This window comes from Oncorhynchus mykiss, chromosome 8 (genome assembly GCF_013265735.2).
Source record: "Oncorhynchus mykiss isolate Arlee chromosome 8, USDA_OmykA_1.1, whole genome shotgun sequence".
Lineage (NCBI taxonomy): Eukaryota > Metazoa > Chordata > Actinopteri > Salmoniformes > Salmonidae > Oncorhynchus > Oncorhynchus mykiss.
Genome location: NC_048572.1, coordinates 65090299 through 65101056, shown reverse-complemented (window position 1 = coordinate 65101056; position 10758 = coordinate 65090299).

The window sequence follows — 10758 nt, the reverse complement described above, 5'->3', positions numbered from 1 at the left end:
ATTCAACATAGTGGAAGTTTATATTTTCCTCCTGCTAGGTTAGTTCACATTAGAAAATAAAAAGTTTAAAGAACACTTTGGGTTTTATGTTTGATGAGGGAACTTTTATATTTAGCCTCTGATTATCTGTATAATATAATCCAATTCAAATCCCAGACGTTCAGTTGGGGTGAAAAACTGCCTTGCTCCAAAATCTGCAGGCATTCGGTGTCACTACACACCACACAGAACCCCACTAGTAATATGACTTTGCCACCAGGAAATAACCCTGATGTGAAACTTTCTTCAGTCGTCCTTTAGGGCTAGTGGGGGCCCAATAATTAGTCATTAGCATTGAGACAGATAGCTGAGCGTGATGATAGTCTCACTCTCATTTCCCAATCGCAGAATCTGCCATGGAATTTAATTATGCCTACATGAGGCCTAATGGAGCTTCTGTCTGAGCACATACTGAAAGTAATTAAAATGTAACTGAGACATGCTTAAAAGTTAATCACAGATATCAGGACTTCATCCTAAATGTATCATGGATAAAAAAGCAAGTCACGGAAGGTGGGTCAGATGTGGGGTGTCAGAAAGAGAATATTAAATTAGAGGAAGAAATGGTGCAGTCAACAGTGAACTTAGGCTATCCAATATCTGCACTACACCCATCCATCAAATCCTCAGGCTATATTCTCTCTGCTATGGGCATATTGTGGATTTATTCAAATGTTTCTTGTGAAAGTTGGTTATGTTGAAAGTGTAAGATCATAACATCATAATGAGGTTTCGTGAATTTACATTCTTTCCACCTCTTAACCTTATGAAATAACGTCTGAATGATTCCATGATACTGCCCCTACACAGTCAGTGTGGATGCCAGAGTGGACAGCATTTGTATGCAAAGCAATGGATCCGGGTAGTCCCCTGTGGAGCCTAACTGCTCATCTCATCTGTGAAAGTGTAAGTATTTCTATTGATCAGTGAAGGGAATTAAAACACACCGCCTTGCAGTCTGCTACAGCACAGCAGCATGCGTGGCCCAGTGCAACGCAGACACCTCCTGTGCTTAGCACTTGGAAGCTGGTTCTCTCTGCAGTATTTAATGCATTGAATGTATTTAATGCAGTATCAAACAATACCTACACCCTGCAGTATCTTAGCACAACCTACATGCAGGTTACTGTAAGAAGCAGAGGAGGAGCAGGCAATGCAAGACTGCATAGTAGCCTAAACAGTGTTGCAGAGTACTGCTGGATCCGATCAGTCAATAATGAAGTCACAACAAAACTGCTCACTGTATAAAATTCAGGCACTTCATTTACACATTGCCATTATACACTTTGGACTGTTGCTTCAGAGTGTATAAGTGCATCTACTTATACCATTTCCTTTAAAGACATGCAATCAAAAATATCCTAAGTGGAACATGAAAGCACATAGGCTACAAGAGTTAAGCGTCTGAGACTTTTAATGTGACGATCGCTCCATATAGTGTTCTTTCAGCGTCTCCAGGTTTCCCGTGGAGACATTGTAGGTGGTCATGGCAGGCTCCAATAGAACAACTGGCATTTGGAAGCCCCCCTGATGTGCATTTGATACAGTCAAGGATGAAATTGTTCATACTAATGGAACCGCTTTTTTTTATTTTCTGGCGAAATGTTAATCATGTACAAAAGTGGTCCACTCTCTGAAATGTCAATCCAATACTTTCCATTACCCTCCATAATTAAGAACTTGTTATGGATTTTTCTTTTCCCAGCACTCAAGATATCCCAGCTAAATTCTTCTTAGTGCAGTTAGTGTAGTTCATCATTTGGTTTCCTTCTGATATCGATTCAGACCTCTCTTGTTCCCTTAGGAGACCCATCAGTCCTCCTTAGACATAAGAGACAACAGGGGGAAAAATGTGTAAAGATAGCAAAAGATAGCAACATTTTATACACTTACTGCACCACCTGTCAGAATTGATTTAGTAAAGTCTAGGTTGCTTTCATCAACTTTCAGGATGTTACAGTAGTGAAGAGAGAGCGAGAGACAGAGACAGAGAGAGAGAGAGAGACAGAGAGAGACAGAGACAGAGAGAGAGAGAGAGAGAGAGAGAGAGAGAGAGAGAGAGAGAGAGAGAGCGAGAGAGAGAGAGAGAGACAGAGAGAGAGAGAGAAACAGAGAGACAGAGAGAGACAGAGAGAGAGAGAGACAGAGAGCGACAGAGAGAGAGAGAGAGAGACAGAGAGAGAGAGAGAGAGAGAGAGAGAGAGAGAGTAAACTACAACACTTTCATGATAATGAGATCAATTACGTTGCTTCATTGCATTGCATCCTTCCGTTCCCCATCGATTCCTTAGACATTTCTCTTTGAAGTTGTTGCCGCTCAGTTTCCAGAGCCATTCTGGTATTTGTCCTTGACTTCACTGAGGTATGTACATGGTAAAAAAATCCCAGGGGTTGGAATGAAAACAAAATCTGGAATCCTTTGAAGGCTGTTTGAATCACATTTTTGGATTTCGCACAAAACTAAAATAATGATTTTTGTCTCCTTCTCTTTACCTCCCATCTTCTTTTGTGTCAGACATACAATAGGCTGAGAATGGCAATGGACCTTTTAGTTTAGGTATTAGCAGAGAGCCACTATAATCCTGTATTAAAAGATAATTGATGCTTGTTATTTTCTGTTTATACAATGTTTAGACTGGAGCTGTCTGTGTAAACTACGTACAGGCAGAACTCAAATCATAATCAAAGTTTATTGGTCGAATACACAGATTTGCAGATGTTATCGCAGGTGCAGCGAAATGCTAGTGTCTAGCTAGTAGTGTGTACAGCCTGATATCAATGAGCTCATATCAGTCAAAGGTACAGGTATCATCAATCTTTCCAGGCAATGGCCAAACAAAGCGTTAAGATTTGTATCAGATAGACAACATCCCATGTTAGAAACCTAGCCTTTGGCTATTTGTAGTCTGGTTTAGAACCATTTTACTTTACCCTTTGAAATATCCAAGCCTGCTATTGTGATGTATCTCCGAGCCTGCTATTGTGATATATCTCTGAGCCTGCTATTGTGATGTATCTCTGAGCCTGCTATTGTGATATATCTCCGAGCCTGCTATTGTGATATATCTCTGAGCCTGCTATTGTGATGTATCTCTGAGCCTGCTATTGTGATATATCTCTGAGCCTGCTATTGTGATGTATCTCTGAGCCTGCTATTGTGATGTATCTCTGAGCCTGCTATTGTGATATATCTCTGAGCCTGCTATTGTGATGTATCTCTGAGCCTGCTATTGTGATATATCTCTGAGCCTGCTATTGTGATGTATCTCCGAGCCTGCTATTGTGATATATCTCTGAGCCTGCTATTGTGATATATCTCTGAGCCTGCTATTGTGATGTATCTCTGAGCCTGCTATTGTGATGTATCTCTGAGCCTGCTATTGTGATATATCTCTGAGCCTGCTATTGTGATGCATCCCTGAGCCTGCTATTGTGATGTATCTCTGAGCCTGCTATTGTGATGTATCTCTGAGCCTGCTATTGTGATGTATCTCTGAGCCTGCTATTGTGATATATCTCTGAGCCTGCTATTGTGATGCATCCCTGAGCCTGCTATTGTGATGTATCTCTGAGCCTGCTATCGTGATGTATCTCTGAGCCTGCTATTGTGATGTATCTCTGAGCCTGCTATTGTGATATATCTCTGAGCCTGCTATTGTGATATATCTCTGAGCCTGCTATTGTGATGTATCTCCGAGCCTGCTATTGTGATATATCTCTGAGCCTGCTATTGTGATATATCTCTGAGCCTGCTATTGTGATGTATCTCTGAGCCTGCTATTGTGATGTATCTCTGAGCCTGCTATTGTGATATATCTCTGAGCCTGCTATTGTGATGCATCCCTGAGCCTGCTATCGTGATGTATCTCTGAGCCTGCTATTGTGATGTATCTCTGAGCCTGCTATTGTGATATATCTCTGAGCCTGCTATTGTGATATATCTCTGAGCCTGCTATTGTGATATATCTCTGAGCCTACTATTGTGATGCATCCCTGAGCCTGCTATTGTGATGTATCTCTGAGCCTGCTATCGTGATGTATCTCTGAGCCTGCTATTGTGATGTATCTCTGAGCCTGCTATTGTGATATATCTCTGAGCCTGCTATTGTGATATATCTCTGAGCCTGCTATTGTGATGTATCTCTGAGCCTGCTATTGTGATGTATCTCTGAGCCTGCTATTGTGATATATCTCTGAGCCTGCTATTGTGATGTATCTCTGAGCCTGCTATTGTGATGTATCTCTGAGCCTGCTATTGTGATATATCTCTGAGCCTGCTATTGTGATATATCTCTGAGCCTGCTATTGTGATATATCTCTGAGCCTGCTATTGTGATGTATCTCTGAGCCTGCTATTGTGATATATCTCTGAGCCTGCTATTGTGATATATCTCTGAGCCTGCTATTGTGATGTATCTCTGAGCCTGCTATTGTGATGTATCTCTGAGCCTGCTATTGTGATGTATCTCTGAGCCTGCTATTGTGATGTATCTCTGAGCCTGCTATTGTGATGTATCTCTGAGCCTACTATTGTGATGTATCTCTCAGCCTGCTATTGTGATGTATCTCTGAGCCTGCTATTGTGATGTATCTCTGAGCCTGCTATTGTGATGCATCCCTGAGCCTACTATTGTGATGTATCTCTCAGCCTGCTATTGTGATGTATCTCTGAGCCTGCTATTGTGATGTATCTCTGAGCCTGCTATTGTGATGTATCTCTGAGCCTGCTATTGTGATGCATCCCTGAGCCTGCTATTGTGATGTATCTCTGAGCCTGCTATTGTGATGTATCTCTGAGCCTGCTATTGTGATGTATCTCTGAGGCTGCTATTGAGATCTATCTCTGAGCCTGCTATTGTGATGTATCTCTGAGCCTGCTATTGTGATGTATCTATGAGCCTGCTATTGAGATCTATCTCTGAGCCTGCTATTGTGATGTATCCCTGAGCCTGCTATTGTGTTATATCTCTGAGCCTGCTATTGTGATGTATCTCTGAGCCTGCTATTGAGATCTATCTCTGAGCCTGCTATTGTGATGCATCCCTGAGGCTGCTATTGTGATGTATCTCTGAGCCTGCTATTGTGATGCATCCCTGAGGCTGCTATCGTGATGTATCCCTGAGCCTGCTATTGTGTTATATCCCTGAGCCTGCTATTGTGTTATATCTCTGAGCCTGCTATTGTGATGTATCTCTGAGCCTGCTATTGTGATGTATCTCTGAGCCTGCTATTGTGATATATCTCTGAGCCTGCTATTGTGATGTATCTCTGAGGCTGCTATTGAGATCTATCTCTGAGCCTGCTATTGTGATGTATCTCTGAGCCTGCTATTGTGATGTATCTATGAGCCTGCTATTGAGATCTATCTCTGAGCCTGCTATTGTCATGTATCCCTGAGCCTGCTATTGTGTTATATCTCTGAGCCTGCTATTGTGATGTATCTCTGAGCCTGCTATTGAGATCTATCTCTGAGCCTGCTATTGTGATGTATCCCTGAGCCTGCTATTGTGTTATATCCCTGAGCCTGCTATTGTGTTATATCTCTGAGCCTGCTATTGTGATGTATCTCTGAGCCTGCAATTGAGATCTATCTCTGAGCCTGCTATTGTGATGTATCTCTGAGCCTGCTATTGTGATGCATCCCTGAGCCTGCTATTGTGATGTATCTCTGAGCCTGCTATTGTGATGTATCTCTGAGCCTGCTATTGAGATCTATCTCTGAGCCTGCTATTGTGATGTATCCCTGAGCCTGCTATTGTGATGTATCTCTGAGCCTGCTATTGTGATGCATCCCTGAGCCTGCTATTGTGATGTATCTCTGTGCCTGCTATTGTGATGTATTTCTGAGCCTGCTATTGTGATGTATCTCTGAGCCTGCTATTGTGATGCATCCCTGAGGCTGCTATTGTGATGCATCCCTGAGCCTGCTATTGTGATGTATCTCTGAGCCTGCTATTGTGATGTATCGCTGATTCTGCTATTGAGATGTATCGCTGAGCCTGCTATTGTGATGCATCCCTGAGGCTGCTATTGTGATGTATCTCTGAGCCTGCTATTGTGATGCATCCCTGAGCCTGCTATTGTGATGTATCTCTGAGCCTGCTATTGTGATGTATCGCTGATTCTGCTATTGAGATGTATCGCTGAGCCTGCTATTGTGATGCATCCCTGAGGCTGCTATTGTGATGTATCTCTGAGCCTGCTATTGTGATGCATCCCTGAGCCTGCTATTGTGATGTATCTCTGAGCCTGCTATTGAGATCTATCTCTGAGCCTGCTATTGTGATGTATCTCTGAGCTTGCTATTGTGATGTATCTCTGAGCCTGCTATCGTGATGTAAATGTGAGCCTGCTGTTGTGATGCATCCCTGAGGCTGCTATTGTAATGTATCTCTGATCCTGCTATTGTGATGCATCCCTGAGGCTGCTGTCGTGATGTAACCATGAGGCTGCTATTGTGATGCATCCCTGAGGCTGCTATTGTGATGCATCCCTGAGGCTGCTATCGTGATGTATCTCTGAGCCTGCTATTGTGATGCATCCCTGAGGATGCTATTGTGATGTATCTCTGAGCCTGCTATTGTGTTGCATCCCTGAGGCTGCTATCGTGATGTATCCATGAGCCTGATTTGTAATGTATTCCTGAGGCTGCTATTGTGATGCATCCCTGAGGCTGCTATTGTGATGTATCCATGAGCCTGCTATTGTGATGCATCCTTGAGGCTGCTATCGTGATATATCTCTGAGCCTGCTATTGTGATGCATCCCTGAGGCTGCTATCGTGATGTATCCATGAGCATGATTTGTGATGTATCTCTGAGCCTGCTATTGTGATGTATGTCTGAGCCTGCTATTGTGATATATCTCTGAGCCTGCTATTGTGATGTATCTCTGAGCCTGCTATTGTGATATATCTCTGAGCCTGCTATTGTGATGTATCTCCGAGCCTGCTATTGTGATATATCTCTGAGCCTGCTATTGTGATATATCTCTGAGCCTGCTATTGTGATGTATCTCTGAGCCTGCTATTGTGATGTATCTCTGAGCCTGCTATTGTGATATATCTCTGAGCCTGCTATTGTGATGCATCCCTGAGCCTGCTATTGTGATGTATCTCTGAGCCTGCTATCGTGATGTATCTCTGAGCCTGCTATTGTGATGTATCTCTGAGCCTGCTATTGTGATATATCTCTGAGCCTGCTATTGTGATATATCTCTGAGCCTGCTATTGTGATGTATCTCTGAGCCTGCTATTGTGATATATCTCTGAGCCTGCTATTGTGATATATCTCTGAGCCTGCTATTGTGATATATCTCTGAGCCTGCTATTGTGATGTATCTCCGAGCCTGCTATTGTGATGTATCTCTGAGCCTGCTATTGTGATGTATCTATGAGCCTGCTATTGAGATCTATCTCTGAGCCTGCTATTGTGATGTATCCCTGAGCCTGCTATTGTGTTATATCCCTGAGCCTGCTATTGTGTTATATCTCTGAGCCTGCTATTGTGATGTATCTCTGAGCCTGCTATTGTGATGTATCTCTGAGCCTGCTATTGTGATATATCTCTGAGCCTGCTATTGTGATGTATCTCTGAGGCTGCTATTGAGATCTATCTCTGAGCCTGCTATTGTGATGTATCTCTGAGCCTGCTATTGTGATGTATCTATGAGCCTGCTATTGAGATCTATCTCTGAGCCTGCTATTGTCATGTATCCCTGAGCCTGCTATTGTGTTATATCTCTGAGCCTGCTATTGTGATGTATCTCTGAGCCTGCTATTGAGATCTATCTCTGAGCCTGCTATTGTGATGTATCCCTGAGCCTGCTATTGTGTTATATCCCTGAGCCTGCTATTGTGTTATATCTCTGAGCCTGCTATTGTGATGTATCTCTGAGCCTGCTATTGAGATCTATCTCTGAGCCTGCTATTGTGATGTATCTCTGAGCCTGCTATTGTGATGCATCCCTGAGCCTGCTATTGTGATGTATCTCTGAGCCTGCTATTGTGATGTATCTCTGAGCCTGCTATTGAGATCTATCTCTGAGCCTGCTATTGTGATGTATCCCTGAGCCTGCTATTGTGATGTATCTCTGAGCCTGCTATTGTGATGCATCCCTGAGCCTGCTATTGTGATGTATCTCTGTGCCTGCTATTGTGATGTATTTCTGAGCCTGCTATTGTGATGTATCTCTGAGCCTGCTATTGTGATGCATCCCTGAGGCTGCTATTGTGATGCATCCCTGAGCCTGCTATTGTGATGTATCTCTGAGCCTGCTATTGTGATGTATCGCTGATTCTGCTATTGAGATGTATCGCTGAGCCTGCTATTGTGATGCATCCCTGAGGCTGCTATTGTGATGTATCTCTGAGCCTGCTATTGTGATGCATCCCTGAGCCTGCTATTGTGATGTATCTCTGAGCCTGCTATTGTGATGTATCGCTGATTCTGCTATTGAGATGTATCGCTGAGCCTGCTATTGTGATGCATCCCTGAGGCTGCTATTGTGATGTATCTCTGAGCCTGCTATTGTGATGCATCCCTGAGCCTGCTATTGTGATGTATCTCTGAGCCTGCTATTGAGATCTATCTCTGAGCCTGCTATTGTGATGTATCTCTGAGCTTGCTATTGTGATGTATCTCTGAGCCTGCTATCGTGATGTAAATGTGAGCCTGCTGTTGTGATGCATCCCTGAGGCTGCTATTGTAATGTATCTCTGATCCTGCTATTGTGATGCATCCCTGAGGCTGCTGTCGTGATGTAACCATGAGGCTGCTATTGTGATGCATCCCTGAGGCTGCTATTGTGATGCATCCCTGAGGCTGCTATCGTGATGTTTCTCTGAGCCTGCTATTGTGATGCATCCCTGAGGATGCTATTGTGATGTATCTCTGAGCCTGCTATTGTGTTGCATCCCTGAGGCTGCTATCGTGATGTATCCATGAGCCTGATTTGTAATGTATTCCTGAGGCTGCTATTGTGATGCATCCCTGAGGCTGCTATTGTGATGTATCCATGAGCCTGCTATTGTGATGCATCCTTGAGGCTGCTATCGTGATATATCTCTGAGCCTGCTATTGTGATGCATCCCTGAGGCTGCTATCGTGATGTATCCATGAGCATGATTTGTGATGTATCTCTGAGCCTGCTATTGTGATGTATCTCTGAGCCTGCTATTGTGATGTATCTCTGAGCCTACTATTGTGATGTATCTCTCAGCCTGCTATTGTGATGTATCTCTGAGCCTGCTATTGTGATGTATCTCTGAGCCTGCTATTGTGATGCATCCCTGAGCCTGCTATTGTGATATATCTCTGAGCCTGCTATTGTGATGTATCTCTGAGCCTACTATTGTGATATATCTCTGAGCCTGCTATTGTGATGTATCTCTGAGCCTGCTATTGTGATGCATCCCTGAGCCTGCTATTGTGATGTATCTCTGTGCCTGCTATTGTGATGTATCTCTGAGCCTGCTATTGAGATGTATCTCTGAGCCTGCTATTGTGATGCATCCCTGAGCCTGCTATTGTGATGCATCCCTGAGCCTGCTATTGTGATGTATCTCTGAGCCTGCTATTGTGATGTATCTCTGAGCCTGCTATCGTGATGTATCTCTGAGCCTGCTATCTTGATGCATCCCTGAGGCTGCTATTGTGATGTATCTCTGAGCCTGCTATTGTGATGTATCTCTGAGCCTGCTATCGTGATGTAAATGTGAGCCTGCTGTTGTGATGCATCCCTGAGGCTGCTATTGTGATGTATCTCTGAGCCTGCTATTGTGATGCATCCCTGAGGCTGCTATCGTGATGTATCTCTGAGCCTGCTATTGTGATGTATCCCTGAGCCTGCTATTGTGATGTATCTCTGAGCCTGCTATCGTGATGTATCTCTGAGCCTGCTATCTTGATGCATCCCTGAGGCTGCTATTGTGATGTATCTCTGAGCCTGCTATTGTGATGTATCTCTGAGCCTGCTATTGTGATGTATCCCTGAGGCTGCTATTGTGATGTATCTCTGAGCCTACTATTGTGATGCATCCCTGAGGCTGCTATCGTGATGTATCCATGAGGCTGCTATTGTGATGCATCCCTGAGGCTGCTATTGTGATGCATCCCTGAGGCTGCTATTGTGATGTATCTCTGAGCCTGCTATTGTGATGTATCTCTGAGGCTGCTATTGTGATATATCTCTGAGCCTGCTATTGTGATGTATCTCTGAGCCTGCTATTGTGTTGCATCCATGAGGCTGCTATTGTGATGCATCCCTGAGGCTGCTATTGTGATGCATCCCTGAGGCTGCTATCGTGATGTATCTCTGATCCTGCTATTGTGATGTATCTCTGAGCCTGCTATTGTTATGTATCTCTGAGTCTGCTATTGTGATGTATTCCATGTGATCTCTCCATTATTGATTTTTTTTCTACATTTATTTGTAATAGTTTTGCAGACACTCTTATCCAGAGCATCTTACAGTAGTGAGTCCATAAATGTTCATATTTGCTCGTATTGGTCTCCCACAGGAAGCTAACCCACAATCCTGGCGTTGTAAGTGCCATGCTCTACCAACCGAGCCACACAGGACTGGGGCTGGGCAGGTGCTGTCTTCTTGTCATAGCGTCAGTCTCCATCAAAGACCCCACCAGCATCCTGTCTGAACCACGTGACTTGCTCTTGTGCCTCCCTCCCTCCCTCTCTCACCTAGTGTGGAGACAAGCCAGAG